At 38.8% G+C, this 14,658-nt stretch overlaps 1 pseudogene; it reads left to right on the forward strand.

Annotated features, from left to right (window-relative positions):
- The first annotated feature begins 3,517 nt into the window (after positions 1 to 3,517).
- On the forward strand, positions 3,518 to 9,359 carry LOC119473564 (annotated as a pseudogene).
- Positions 9,360 to 14,658: the final 5,299 nt, after the last annotated feature.

Below are 14,658 nucleotides of genomic sequence, written 5' to 3' on the forward strand. Positions count from 1 at the left end.
ATAACTGTGTACCAGAGGCTACCTGTGCTTGGCGTTACACAAGCCCAGAACTGTGTGTAGCACAACTCTGGAAAAGGGCAGGGAAAAGCCCCGAAGTAACAAGATCACAGTTTTTCCACTACCTTAAATTACTTTTTAGAAGACAAAAATGATTCTTATTTTCATACAGGTGAATTTGTGAATGGAATTTATACTTTTTCATTTATCTCTACACTCCACGTACCCAATTACTTTTATGATATTTGAAGACAAATATCAATCTTTTATCATTTGAAGCTGTAAAGGACCTTGAATTTGATTAGCATTCAATGTTAATAAATTCTGTTGGATTAACATTACCAAATCATAAAATCTTTGAACTGGAAGCATGAGAAAATCATTTATTCCAATCTTTATTTCACAGATGAGGAAACTAAGCCCAGGGAATTAAATTTTCCAGGTCCTACATAAAGTTTTAGGTCTGTTTTCCTTCCAGAGTAATGTTAATCTTCTAAAGATTGATGTTCATATTGCCAGCTCCTTCTTGAAGACTGGAACTCAGTAACTGACACGCCAATAAAGCCACTTAAATAAATAATGCATGTTTAAAATTGTTCTTTCAAACCCACCCAAGCATGCAACACCTTTTAGAAATACTAGGGACAGTGGTTCAGATTATCTTTTGCACACACTTCCTACTCTCCTAAGGATGTTCCTTCCCTCTGGACTACTGATTGATAACCCTTTATATCTGTTTTTATCTTGAAGCCATCACCTCTACCCTCAGAAGAATATCAAGAGCACCACTTTTGTTAGGTCTCTTCCACTCAGGGAGGTTCCTGGGGAGTAGTAAAACTAGATTGACAAAGTTCCCAGGCCTGGAGGGAGAAGATGTGGCTTTGCCAGATGATGCTAAATAAAAGCCTGAATTGTTATCTGAACCTTTGATGGGAACCAAGTACAAAGATAGACCTATCTCGGTGATAACTACCAGTGTTTTGTCCTCTGAATACCTGCTGCTTCCTTGCTGATCTTTTACCTTTTCTTTTCTTCTCAATGTCGCACCCAGCTTCATTTTAATCTGATTTAACCTACAGGAAATATTTAAGGGGTAAGAGAAAAGAGTAGGAAGTCATGAATTTGGGGATCTGTTCTCATATTTTCCCCTTCCCTTGTCCTCTCTCCTCTTGGGTTTATGTCTAATGTGAGAAAGTTTCCCCAAATCTTCCAGTCTTCAAGAGTCTACTTTCATGGCCAGGCACAGTAGCTCACACCTATAATCCCAACACTTTGGGAGGCTGAGGCAGGCGGATCACTTGAGGTGAGGAGTTTGAGACCAGCCTGGCCAGCATGGTGAAACCCCATCTCTACAAAAAAATGCAAAAAAAAAAAAAAAAAGCCAGGCGTGATGACACACACCTATAGTCCCAGCTACTCAGGAGGTTGAGGCAATTGAATTGCTTGAACCCAGGAGATGGAGTTTGCAGTGAGCCAAGATCATGCCACTGCACTCCTGCCTGGGTGATAGAGTGAGATTCCATCTTTAAAAGAAAAAAAAAAAAGGGTCTCCTTTCCATTTCATATCTATGTAAATAACAAGAGCTCTCCTTTGATGGGATCCAACTGCAGAGGAATATCCACTATCTCTGCAATATTCCTTAAGCTATTGATTCCAGCTCGAAATTTTGAGGCCAGGTATAGGTGTCAGTCCCATCATCTCACACACTGAAGCTCCTGTCCTCTCTACACAGCCCAGGTGAAGACAGAGCTCCAACTCCTCCCGCATTTCCCAGCACATCACTGAATCAACTAAGTTATGTCTATTTTTTGTTTGTTTTTTTGTTTTTGTTTTTGTTTTTTTCTGAGATGGAGTTTCGCTCTTGTTACCCAGGCTGGAGTGCAGTGGCGCGATCTCGGCTCACTGCAAACTCCGCCTCCTGGGTTCAAGCAATTCTCCTGTCTCAGCCTCCCGAGTAGCTGGGACTACAGGTGCATGCCACCATGCCCAGCTAATTTTTGTATTTTTAGTAGATACGGGGTTTCACCATGTTGACCAGGATGGTCTCGATCTCTTGACCTCGTGATCCACCTGCCTCAGCCTCCCAAAGTGCTGGGATTACAGGCGTGAACCACCACGTCTGGCCTATATCTATTTTTAATAAAGGTATAGGGAGATTACGGCACTGGACAAAATGAGAAATAACATTAAAAGGAATATTTAGACATCATTTTTCTTTCAATGTCCCTCAGTCATCACCATGACAGGGAATTTCTCATCAGTCATTTGTCTTCTTTGGCCTCTGTCTAATAAAATTTGCTAGGTCCCACTCTCACCTTCTGTCCCAATACCTGCCTCTGCTCTGGTCCCACTTCTAGACCCATTCAACCTATTACCCTTTCCAGATGCCATATTAGAGTCCCCAGCTTCCCCTGCTTAATCAAGCAGCATAACTTATCTCACACTTATGTTATTCTCAACTCCACACTAAATTGTAAGGCCTACTTTTATATAACTAAGAAGCCTTTCCAATGAAATTTGTTAAAGAAAAAGCCACATATCCTTCCGATTAATTATGGCATGCCTATGTGACATAGGACAGCATGCCTTTCTTTTATAATAGTAACTATTTTCTCCCAATGTGAAAACGTGGAGCTCTATGTGTCTAAGATAAACAAAATCATTCTAAGGTGATTTCCAAGTGAAAATATCTTGAATTCAAGCTTTATATTTCAGCTCAGGAATGATCAAACCAATCTCCACTGTGGTCTAATTACCACTGTGCCTCCCAATTAGCCTTGCATGGTGGATCACAGTACAAATCATTTGCCTTAGATAATTTTAAAAGCCAATATTTTGACTTAAAACTTGCTGTCATTTTAGAAGTTTTGAGGTAGTTTATCAGAAGTCTGAAATAAAATCTTTAAGATAAGGTTGCATTTCCTTGAGCCGAGGCCCACAGTGGCAGAATAGTGCCCTGTGATTGGTACAAAGCAGGCAACACTAGCTGCCTCTAGGAGGCAGGCCCCTGGCACGAGCGACATCACTGAATGGGAGGTGGGCAATCTCTATCAAGAAGTGGCCTAAAAAATTGTTATGTGCATTCAAAGATGTCCATCATACCCAAGCACAGCTTCAGGTCTTCTGAGTTACCCACAGTAATAATCTAAGGAAATCTTTGCCTCAATGACAAGCACCCAACTCCCAGGCAACTTTAACGTCATAGTGAATGACCAGACAAGTGTATTCCAAGTGTGTTTTCACCTCCAGGACTTCTTGGTGCTAAGAGAATTATCTACCTGCTCAGGTTATCTCTTTCATGAACAGGCTCTAAAGTAACCACATTTCAGGCACATAGAAACCAAATAAAGAAATACTGTGAGCAGCATCTTCAAACAAATTAGTGCTAATGGTGTTATTTCAGTGCACATATGCATTGACACTTGTATATCTTATCTTTCCTCGAGTTGTTGGTTAGTTTGTCTTCTCTATGCTAGGCAAAGTCCTATCACAGATTAAGATTGTGTTCACATCAATGGAATGGTCCGCTGGATGGGAATTTGTCCTTACCAGCAGAATAATCACTGGAATGCAGTTTTCCTTGAATTTGTTTACAGGTCAGTGCATGCTGTTTAGTTACATAAATTATTTCAATACAGTAGTCTCCCTTTATTCACAGAGAATATAATCCAAGACCCAAGTGGATGCCTCAAACCACATATAGCACCAAAACCTATATGTACTGTAAAGTTTGAGATATAACAGAAAAACTAGCACATATTTCCTTTTTCCTTCTCACAGTTTCACAGATAGATTTATTCTTACCTTAGATCTTAGCAACCCCACACTCCATTATTTTTCTTTCCTTATTAGGTCAAGAACTTTCACCGTTTTACTTAAAGTAAACACTTTATGGCTTCTCTTTGGCATATCTGAGTTGGTAGGATAATTACTCGTGCTTTTTGGAGCATTATTTAGTAAAATAAAGGTGACTTCGACATAAGCATTGCAAAGTACCACCTCAGTTGATCTGATAACTAAGATGGCCCTTAGATGACCAGCAGGTGGGTGAACTATCCAGCATGGCAATGCTGGACAAAGGGAAGATTCCTGGTCTGGACAGGGTGAGAGTCTATCACACACCACAGAATGACATACAACTTAAAATTTATGAATTTGTATTTCTGAAATTTTTTATTTAATATTTTCAGATCCTAGTTAACCACAGCTAACCGGGACTGCGGTGAGAGCGTCTGTGGATAAGGGAGGGCTATGGTAACACTTTCTTCATAGAAAAGTTAATTCATAGCTTATTTAATTTTTCAAAAGGCATATTCATCATGAAAGAAAGTTTTAACTCAAATAACTAAGTCAGTTATCCATTTTATGCTCTGTGATTTAAATTTAGATTTAAATCAGGCATGAATATCTCCACAATAGCCAGTGTTTGAAAGGAGCTGATTTTCTAAAATAAAAATTTCTTAGAACATCATTTCTAATAGCAAAGAAAGAGAATATTTACCTTTCCTTCCCATTTTAAAAAATTTATTCCTCCCTATAGCTAATGGTTGATAAAGCCAGAAATCAATTCTAGCATCTTTGCCACGCTATACTGAGCATCTTCCATCCATTCATTTGTTTATTTGTGAACGTTGTCAGATTCAAAATGGAGTCACGAATGCTAAGAAAACCCTAACAAATAAAGCCAGGAAAAGGAGGCTCTCACATTTCTATGCCTGACAACAAAAAAGATTATACAATAACCACAACCTTGCACAAAGGCAATCACAACATTACACACAAAAAAAATGCTTCTGCAAAGACATCTGCCCACCGTCTGTCCAGTCTGAGACTGTTGTTACCTTAATTATTAATCTTTGTAGCCAAGGGTAATTATTTCAAAACAGTTATGTAATCCTTCTCATTAAAAAGAAAAAACCTTTTATCCCTGAGTTTACACATAGTTCACTATGGCATACATATTTTCATCACAATGCTCTATTCCCAAATAAATATCTTTTCTTTTCGCCTCTTTCTGTTTTTTATTTAGGTAGATGATCTACACCTTTAATATCTATTAAGACTCGACTACAAACAGGGTTAACAAGGTAGTTGTTCTACCGTAACTGGGTAGAACAACTTACTTTTGCAATGATGGTCCCAAGACTGCTTCTTCCAGACTCAAATGATCAATTTTCTGGTACAAATATAAGCTCTAATGCATTAATTACAGTGATAGAACTAGGGTTAGCTATTCCATCAGAGCCATGGAAAACCAGAGAATGAAGGAGGAAAAATATTGCTGCTTGTACCAATCTTACTAATATAAGTCAATAATTAAATGTATAAGCATCAAAATAACTTCCCAATGTTTTCACCTCACCTCCCACTGAAAACCTGAAGGATGAACTTTTTTTGGTGGTTGTTTTTAGGCAAGTGGAAACAATCAAGACAGCAAACTTACAAAGCAATGTATTTGTCATTGTGCTTCACAGAGCTCAGCGTTTATGGAATATTGTTCTAGAGGGGACACAGGAACCAGAGACAGAAAGGACCCAGCATTAAAGTGATAAAACCTACCATGTTAGCAGATGATATTTTTTATGCTTCGGTTTGTGAAGTAAAATGACAATTTTTTGAAGCATACCAAACACACGATATAAACACATGAGCAAAATTGCACATCTTAACTAATCCATGTAATTTATAAACTAGTCCTCATTGTTTATGCAATTGTATGAAACGTAATTTGGTGCTACCGTTGCCGGATGGCTTTACTGTAATCTGTAATTGCTTTTAGACAAGGATTTGTGGTACAAGCATCATAGTTAAGTAAAGTTCTGCTTGAATTAATACTCAAGACCTCAAGGTTGGATTGTTATAACAACCTCCTGATTGTCTTCCAGCCTTTCCACTACAACAGATGCTCAGACCGCTGCCTGACTAATCTAACTAAAACACTGCTTGCCCTAAAGTACACCCATTGAATGGCTCCCCATTGTCTAATAAATAAAACAAGAAGTCCCTATTCTGACATTTGAGGTTCTCCACAATATAGCACCGAACTCACTCTCTATTTGATATGTGAGCCCTCCACTCCACTGCACAAGGCTTCTCATTGCTCCCCACATGCACAATGCTGATGCCTTTCTCCATAACCTTGTTCATGCTGTGGTTCTCCAGATGTAATCATGCCAAGGGGTCCTGGAAAAACAGAGTTTCTCGACAAAACTTCCCTGATCTTTTCTTACCACGGTGTTTTTTATTTCTGAATTTTTAGAGCAGTATTTCTCAGTCTCAACATTGGTCCAGGTAATTTTGTGTGTGCAATTTTTTGTGGGGGCTTTTCTGTGCCTCGCAGGATGGTTGGCAACATTCTTAGCCTCTACCCACTAGATATCAATGGGAGTCACTCCCAAATAGTGATCACCAAAAGTATCTGCAGATATTATTTTCAAAAGTCTCTCAGAGAGGCAAAATTAACCCCAGTTGTTCCATGACCTTATTAGATGTATCACTCATATTTGCATTTTAAAATATTTCATGTGTATGTCTTGCTGCCATGGCTAGATTGATTTAGTGAAAGTATTGTATCTTATTTTATTTTTGAATCTGCAATAAAGAATAAAGCATCATAGTGAATTCTTTAAAAATATTAAAATTTTAATTTAGTATCTAAAAATCAGAAGAAATATGAATTACAAAATTTGATCTAATCTCAATTATTTTGAAGTATAAACTGAGAACCATAAAAGTAAAGCTATTTGCCCTAAATGAATGTGTGTCAGTGGGATAGTTCTTTTCCCAGTCAGGTAGTATAAACACCCATCTACATCACATCTCTTCTTCTCATTCAATTTATAGTAACAGAGTTAGTCAACTTCACATCAGCTTAGTAAACAGTAGCCAGTGGTTTTATTGAGGATTCCTTATATTACTCTGCTTTAATAATGCACATATGTTTTAGTAATACCCTTACATTTTTACATTTAATGAAAAAAAAAATTATTCTGAAATACTGTGGTATAAAACAAGGAACTCTGACTTAGGATTAAGAGACTAAGGATTTAGCACATACCACTGTGTGATCAGCAAGCCACTTAATTTCATGGTATCTCTGCATCTCGCTTTTAAAATACTCATTCCAATGACTGTTTCTTTTGCCGTGCAGAAGCTGTGAAGTTTGATTAGGTCTCATTTGTCTATTTCGGGTTTTTTTGCCAATGCTTTTGGTGTTTTGGTCATGAAGTACTTGCCTACGCCTATGTCCTGAATGGTTTTGCCTAGATTTTCACTACACACTTGGGTCTGTTGAGGGGAATAGGGGAGGGTCAGTGGGCAACGGGGAGTTGGGGAGAGAGAGCATGGGGAGAAAGGCCAGATATAGGTGATAGGGAGGAAGGCAGCAAATCACACTGCCACGTGTGTACCTATGCAACGATCTTGCATGTTCTTCACATGTACTCCAAAACCTAAAATGCAATAAAATAAATTTTTAAAAATACTCATTCCACTAAAATAAACTCCCTGACGGAGGCAATATCGTCTTGTAGCTACCACATCCCTAGTGCCTGGCACAAAGGAGGGCATTTAACAAATATTTGCCGACTGTTCAACTGGGGATAGAAGAGCCAATTTTAACTTATTTTGAGAATAAAATGAGGTAATTTTTTACATCCCAAAAGTGTAAAGTTTTAGACAAATGCAAGGTATTGTGTACCATAAAAACCTTAAGTAATTTAAATATTTAAAAATAGTGAAATAGAAAGTTGAAATTGAAATTTGTGAGATGTCACCAAAGCAGTCGTTGGGAAATTCTGAGTATTAAATGCCTGTATTAGAACAAATGAATAGTCTTGAATTAGTTAACTTAGCTTCCACCTTAAGACCTATAAACAGAAGAACAAATAAAATCCAAAGTAAGGAGAAAGGAAATAATTAAAATCAGAGCAGAAGCCAATAAAATAATAAAAGAGAAAAATCGGTAGAGAAAAAGTAATGAGGCCAGGCGCGGTGGTTCACACCTGTAATCACAGCACGAAGCCAAGGCGGGCAGATCACTCGAACGCAGTCCTCAAAACCAGCTTGGCCAACGTGGCGAAACCCCGTCTCTACTAAACATACAAAAATTAGCCAGACATGGGGTAGCACGCCTGTAAGCCCAGCTATTCTGGTGGCTGAGGCATACGAATCACTTGAACCCGGGAGCAGGAGGTTTCAGTGAGCTGTGATCAAGATCGTGCCACTGTACTCCAGCCTATGTGACTGACTCTGTCTCAAAAATAGTAATAATAATAAAATAAAAAGCTGATTCTTGGATGTGATCAATAAAATTTATGAAATTCAGATAGACATATTGGGAGGGAAAAAGAGAAAGACACAAGCCAATATTAAGAATGAGACAGATCGGGTTCGATCGGTAGCGGGAGCGGAGCGCGGACCCCAGAGAGCGCTGGGCAGCCCCGCGGCCGCCGGCCTAGTTCCCACCGCAGCCCGCCCCCGTCACCGTCGCCGCAGCCACGAGCAGCGCGGCCGGACCCAGCCGCCGCCCCCGCCCTCAGCGCAGCGACACCGAGCCCGGCACTGCGGGCAGCGGCAGGGAGGGTGGCCCGGGCGGCGGGGACACCAAGGCCATCGCAACGAAGGCTTTGGGAACAGTAAAACGGTTCAGCGTGAGAGACGGATATGGTTTCATCAACAGGAATGACCAAGGAAGATGTGTCAGTACACGGACTGCCGCGAAGAAGAATAACCCAGGAAGGACCTTGGCAGGGTAGGAGATGGAGACTGCGGGGCGTGAGGATGAAGGAGAAAAGGGAGCGGAGGCAGCAAGTGCTACAGGTCCCGGTGGCGTTCCAGTTCAAGGCAGCAGACCGCAGCCATTACAGAGCTATCCACGTCGTAGGGTCCTCCACCCAATTACCAGCAAAATGACCAGAACAGTGAGAGTGGGGAGCGCAGGCGAAGGTTCCCACCTCACCACATGCGGACCCTATGGGCGTCGACCACAGTAGTCCAACCCTCCTGTGCAGGGGGACGTGATGGAGGGTGCTGACAACCAGGTGCAGGAGAACAAGGGAGACCAGTGAGGCCGAATATGGATCGGGATGTAGACCACGATTCCGCAGGGGCCCTCCTCGCCAAAGACAGCCTAGAGAGGACGGCAATGAAGAGGATAAAGAAAATCAAGGAGATGAGACCCAAGGTCAGCAGCCACCTCAACGTGGGTACTGTCGCAACTTCAATTACCGACGCAGACGCCCAGAAAACCCTAAACCACAAGATGGCAAAGAGACAAAAGCAGCCGATCCACCAGCTGAGAATTCGTCCCCTTACTCCCGAGGCTGAGCAGGCCGGGGCTGAGTAAATGCCGGCTTACCATCTCTACCATCATCCGGTCTAGTCATCCAACAAGAAGAAATGAGAAACTCCAGCAATAAGAAATGAACAAAAGTTTGGAGCTAAAGCCCTTAAGTGCTTGCTTTTGCCCTTTGACCACAGAAACAGAACTATCTGCATTATCTATACAGCATGGGGTTTTTATTATTTTTACCTAAAGATGTCTCTTTTTGGTAATAACAAACGTGCTTAAAAAAAAAAAAAAAAAAAAAAAAAGCCTGATTTTTCTCAATACGCCTTTAAAGGTTTTTAAATTGTTTCACATCTGGTCAAGTTGAGATTTTTAAGAACTTCATTTTTAATTTGTAATAAAAGTTTACAACTTGATTTTTTCAAAAAAGTCAACAAACTGCAAGCATCTGTTAATAAAGGTCTTAAATAATAATAATAATAAAAAGAATGAGACAGATCACATCACCGAAGTTTCTATAGACATTAAAATTATAACAAGGGATTATCAAAAATGAATTTCTGCCTATAAATTTCACAACTTAAATGAATCTCTGCCTATAAATGTAAATGAAATGGACAAATTCCTGAATTAACAAAAACTGTGAAAGCTCACTCAAAAAGAAATAGATAACCTAATAACCCTGTGTTTATGACATACATTAGATTTGCAGTTAAAATTCCTCCCACAAAGACAATTTCAGGCACACTGGCGTACTGATGATACATGTAAAACATTAAAGGGGGAATGGTTCCAATTCTTTACTAATTCTTCCAGAAAATTATAAAGGAGTGAATTCTGCCCAATTCATACTGTGAAGCCAGTATCACTCTGATTCCAAAATACATTACAAGAAAAGACAAATACATTACAAGAAAAGAAAGCTACAAAACAATATCCCGCATGATACAAATACAAAATTTCTACGCAAAATACTAGCAAATAGATTGCAACAGTACATAAAAAGAATAATATATTATATCCAAGTGGGTTTTATCCCAGAAATGCAAAGCAATTTTCATATTTGAAAACCAATCAGCTTAATTCACCACATTAACAAACTTAAAAAAGAAAATCCATCTGAACAACTGTATGACACAAAAATAGCATTTTATATAATCCAATACCCATTCTTAACTAAAAGAGAAAAGATAACTCTTGACAAGCTCATAATTAAGGAGAACTTCAGTTTGACAGAAGACATCCATGGTAAGCCCGCAGCTAACATCTTACCTAATGGTGAAAGGTGGAATGCTTTCCTCTTAAGATCAGGAATAAGACAAGAACATTCACTTCTGTATTTCTATCCACTATTGTGCTGGATACTTTGACGGATGTAATTAGGGCAGATAAAGAAGTGGGAGATATCCAGACTGAAAAAATAAAAGTAAAATTGCTTTTATTTAAAAACAACCTAGATGTTTATGTAGAAAGCACCAGTAAATAAGTTAAGCAATGGTGCAGGATACATTGATACAGAGAAATTAGTTGTATTGCTATACACTAGAAACGAACAATAAAAAATGAAATTTAAAAAAATTACCATTTATAATCATCTCAGCAAATCTGATGTACCTTGGGATAAATTTGCCCCAAACAAAAGTACAAGTCCTGTGTACTACAAATTTCAAAATAGTACCAAGAGAAATTAAAGATCTGAAACATCATGTTCATAAGTCAGATGATTCACCAGTGTTAAGATGTTAATTCTCTCCAATACCATCTACTAATACAATGCTCTAGGGGTACAGAAAAACTTTTGGAATTAATGGATATGATTATTTTTTCACTGTAATGATGGTTTCACAAGCATGTTCATGTCAAAACTTATGAAATTGTGCACTCTAAATATGTACAGCTTATTGGATGTCAATTATACTTCAACAAAGCTGTTACAAAATAAGTTTTTCAAGAATGCCAATATGTGTCAATAGTTTTAAATATATTCATGTCTTTTGGGGATCTATTCCAGTACAACATGGCTGATGGAAGGCACATGTGCTTGTTCCTTAATCATATTTTACTAAAAGAACAGTTATAAAATTTTAAATTTCATAGATAAAATTTTTAAAAATGGCATAAATATTTTTAATATCCTAAGACACAGAACTACAAATGGTCATTAATAATTAGATTAATGAATAAATTGTCCTCCCATAATATAATATATATCCTTGAGAATAAACAATTGACAGATAAATGAAATCATATGAATTTATCTCGGAAACATAATATTAAAATTAAAAAACCAGACTCAGAGTATATATGCTGTATGATTCTGTAATAAAGTGAACCTATAGGCAAAACTATTAAAAACATTATTAACAAAGTAAATAAGGCTTTTTCAAAAGAGCAAAATGAACCAACAGTTTTCAATCTATTCATGCTCTTGACCCAGACTTTGTATTTTGGGGATGTATTCCACTAAAACATGACTGATGAAAGACACATTTACTTTGTCCACTAACCATATTTTACTAAAATAGCAGATATAAAGTGTTATGAGCGTGGCAAGAAAGTGGCAACACAAAGGATAGGAAAATTGGAGAAAAGACGACTGGAAAAATTTTGAAATCCGAGAATGTGGTGATTGATTTCCCACACCAGAACAGGAGAAAGAGAAACCAAACTGTCCAGTGGAGGAGGCGGTCTCAGCTGCTACAGAACTTCGGGGGATCCCAGGAACTGGAGGCACTGGGCAGCTCTCAAGAAAAGGATGGAGGGTGTGCTGCACCTATCAGACCTCCCTATCCCCCATATGCAGCTGGGTGACTGACTTTCTTCCACCATAGAAATCAAGAGATGTCTCTTTGAAGAAGCTGAAACCAAGCCCCTGGGACTCTGGGTAGAGCTGAGGGTAGGATACCACACGGAAACCTAGATGATTCAGTGAATGTCTACATATGAAGGGATGACTCCCAAATCACTGTGTTCCCACTTGGCACTGAGCACACTGAAAGCCAGACTAATACACCACATATAGAACACTGGAGAACTGCTCTCTCAGGAAACTATCTCAAAAGAAAAAATAAAACAAAAACCTTCTAATAATGAAATAGTTCAGTGAAACAGTCCAGGCTCAGCACACTATAGGAAGCCCATATGACTCAATAAATTATCTTGGTACATTTACACACAGAGAGAGAATTTCTAATCAGCTTTTTACCACCTAAATTTCAAATATTAGCAGATAACAAGAAATCACCCAACATTAGAGAAACGCCTCTAACAAATGATAGAAGAGAAAAAATTGGAGACAAAGAGAAAGCAGAAAAAACTTAAACTATACTTAACATCCTCAGAGATCAAAGAGGCAATCACTGAAACAGGAGAAAAAATTTCAGAGAAAAAATAAAACGAAATTAAAAAAAAATAAACTCTCATTAAAAAATAGGATGTCATAAATGAATTCATCAAATGCATTCATCAAGCTTCAGAGATCTCTCAGAAAATGCACTTGGTGGGAATAAGACACAGGAGGTACATACAATAGACTACCAATATGGGTGTATTAGTCTGTTCTCACTCTGCTAGCAAAGATACAACCAAGACTGGGTAATTTCTAAAGGAAAGAGGTTTAACTGACTCACAGTTCAGCATAGCTGGAAGGACTCAGGGAGCATGCAATCAGAGCAGAAGGAGACGCAAACACATCCTTCTTCACTGGCAGCAGAAAGAAGTGCAGAACGAAGTGGGGGGAGACCCCTTTATAAAACCATCAGATCTTGTGAGAACTCACTATCACAAGAACAGCATGGAGGAACCGCCCCTATGATTCAATTACTTCCCACCATGTCCTTCCCAACACATGTGGGGATTATGAGAACTACAGCTCAAGATGAGATTTGGGTGGGTACACAGCCAAACCACATCAATGGGAAATTCAATAAATAACAAGAGCTCCAGAAAGAGAAAATAAAAAATTTGAGAAAATGAGGTTCAAAAAGATGATTCAGTATATTTCCCAGAATTAAGAGATTTTAGCTTCCACATTGGAAGGACCTCCACCTTGAGACCAAATCAAGAGGTGAAATAGAAATCCAATACCAGGACCTATAATTGTGGACTTTCAGTGTATGGGAAAACGGTAATGGGCAGAGTGCATTTTATTGATTTGACCAAGTATTTATAACATAAGGTATTACATTAGGTACCATCAGACATACAAAAACAAACTAAAGACCATCCCCAGGCAAAAGATATAAAAACAATAATATGGATAGGCAGAAATCTCGTTATCTATAATTATAGTAAGAAGACTTCAGCCATTACCTTTTATCCATATCCTGGTTTCTTTCTTCACATTTCTTTTTAAACAAAGGCCACTTTGGAATGTCTTAGCATATGTATTCAGCACGTGTACTGGCTAAGGAAAGCAAGCCCTTTTGTCTTGTGAGTCTTATACACATACACACACTCATATATACACATGTACACACAAACTTATGCACACAAACATATACACATTCATATACACAAGTGTGTACACAAACTTGTACACACATTCTCACTCACACACTTATTCTCACACTCAACAAACACACAGTCATATACACACATGCACAGAAACTTGTACACACATCCTCACAATCACACATTTACACATACACTGTCTCATATAAACACTCACATATACACTTATAGACACACACAAACTTGTTCCCACATACATTCACATACACTCATATCCACATAGATGCGCAGAGACTCATACACACATTCTCACACTCATGCATGCATTTATCACATGTTTGCACGTGCACACACACACACACAGGCTTAGGTCCTTGAAGAAAACTCGTTTTGGTTGTCAGGGAAGAAGGCTTAGTTTCTTAGTTTTCCAAAATAGAAGGGAATCTGGTTTCCTCATATTGAAAATGAGGTCTATAATTTATATTCCTCTTACATTTTGCTGGACTTTTAACTGTTTATTTGGTATTTAAATAAGCCAGTAGTTCCTGTTTGATACCCCGCCTCTTTATTGTCCCTTAACAGTTTGCAATTTTTCCCTAGTGCTTCTACCACTAGCTTTTCAGCAGCAAGCAAAATCAATTCTTCCCTGCTTGGGCACTGCCAACAAGCCCCCGTCTGCCATCCCATTCCTCACCGCGAGAGCAATTCAATGCCCAGAGCTGTCTGCAGGTGCAAGAGACACAGCTCCCAGCACATCTAAAGCAGGACTTCACAATCTTTCTGTAGTGGAAGCCAATGGTGGACTGAGATCTCAGCAGGCAGCTGCCTCTGGTTTCCTTTCCTGGCTGCAATCTGGTGGATGGGTGCTAGCCAGACTTAGGGGTTATTATGGCAAAACAGGCTGAAAGGAGTGTTTGAG

This window comes from Cebus imitator, unplaced genomic scaffold (assembly GCF_001604975.1).
Source record: "Cebus imitator isolate Cc_AM_T3 unplaced genomic scaffold, Cebus_imitator-1.0 Scaffold168, whole genome shotgun sequence".
NCBI classification, from domain to species: domain Eukaryota; kingdom Metazoa; phylum Chordata; class Mammalia; order Primates; family Cebidae; genus Cebus; species Cebus imitator.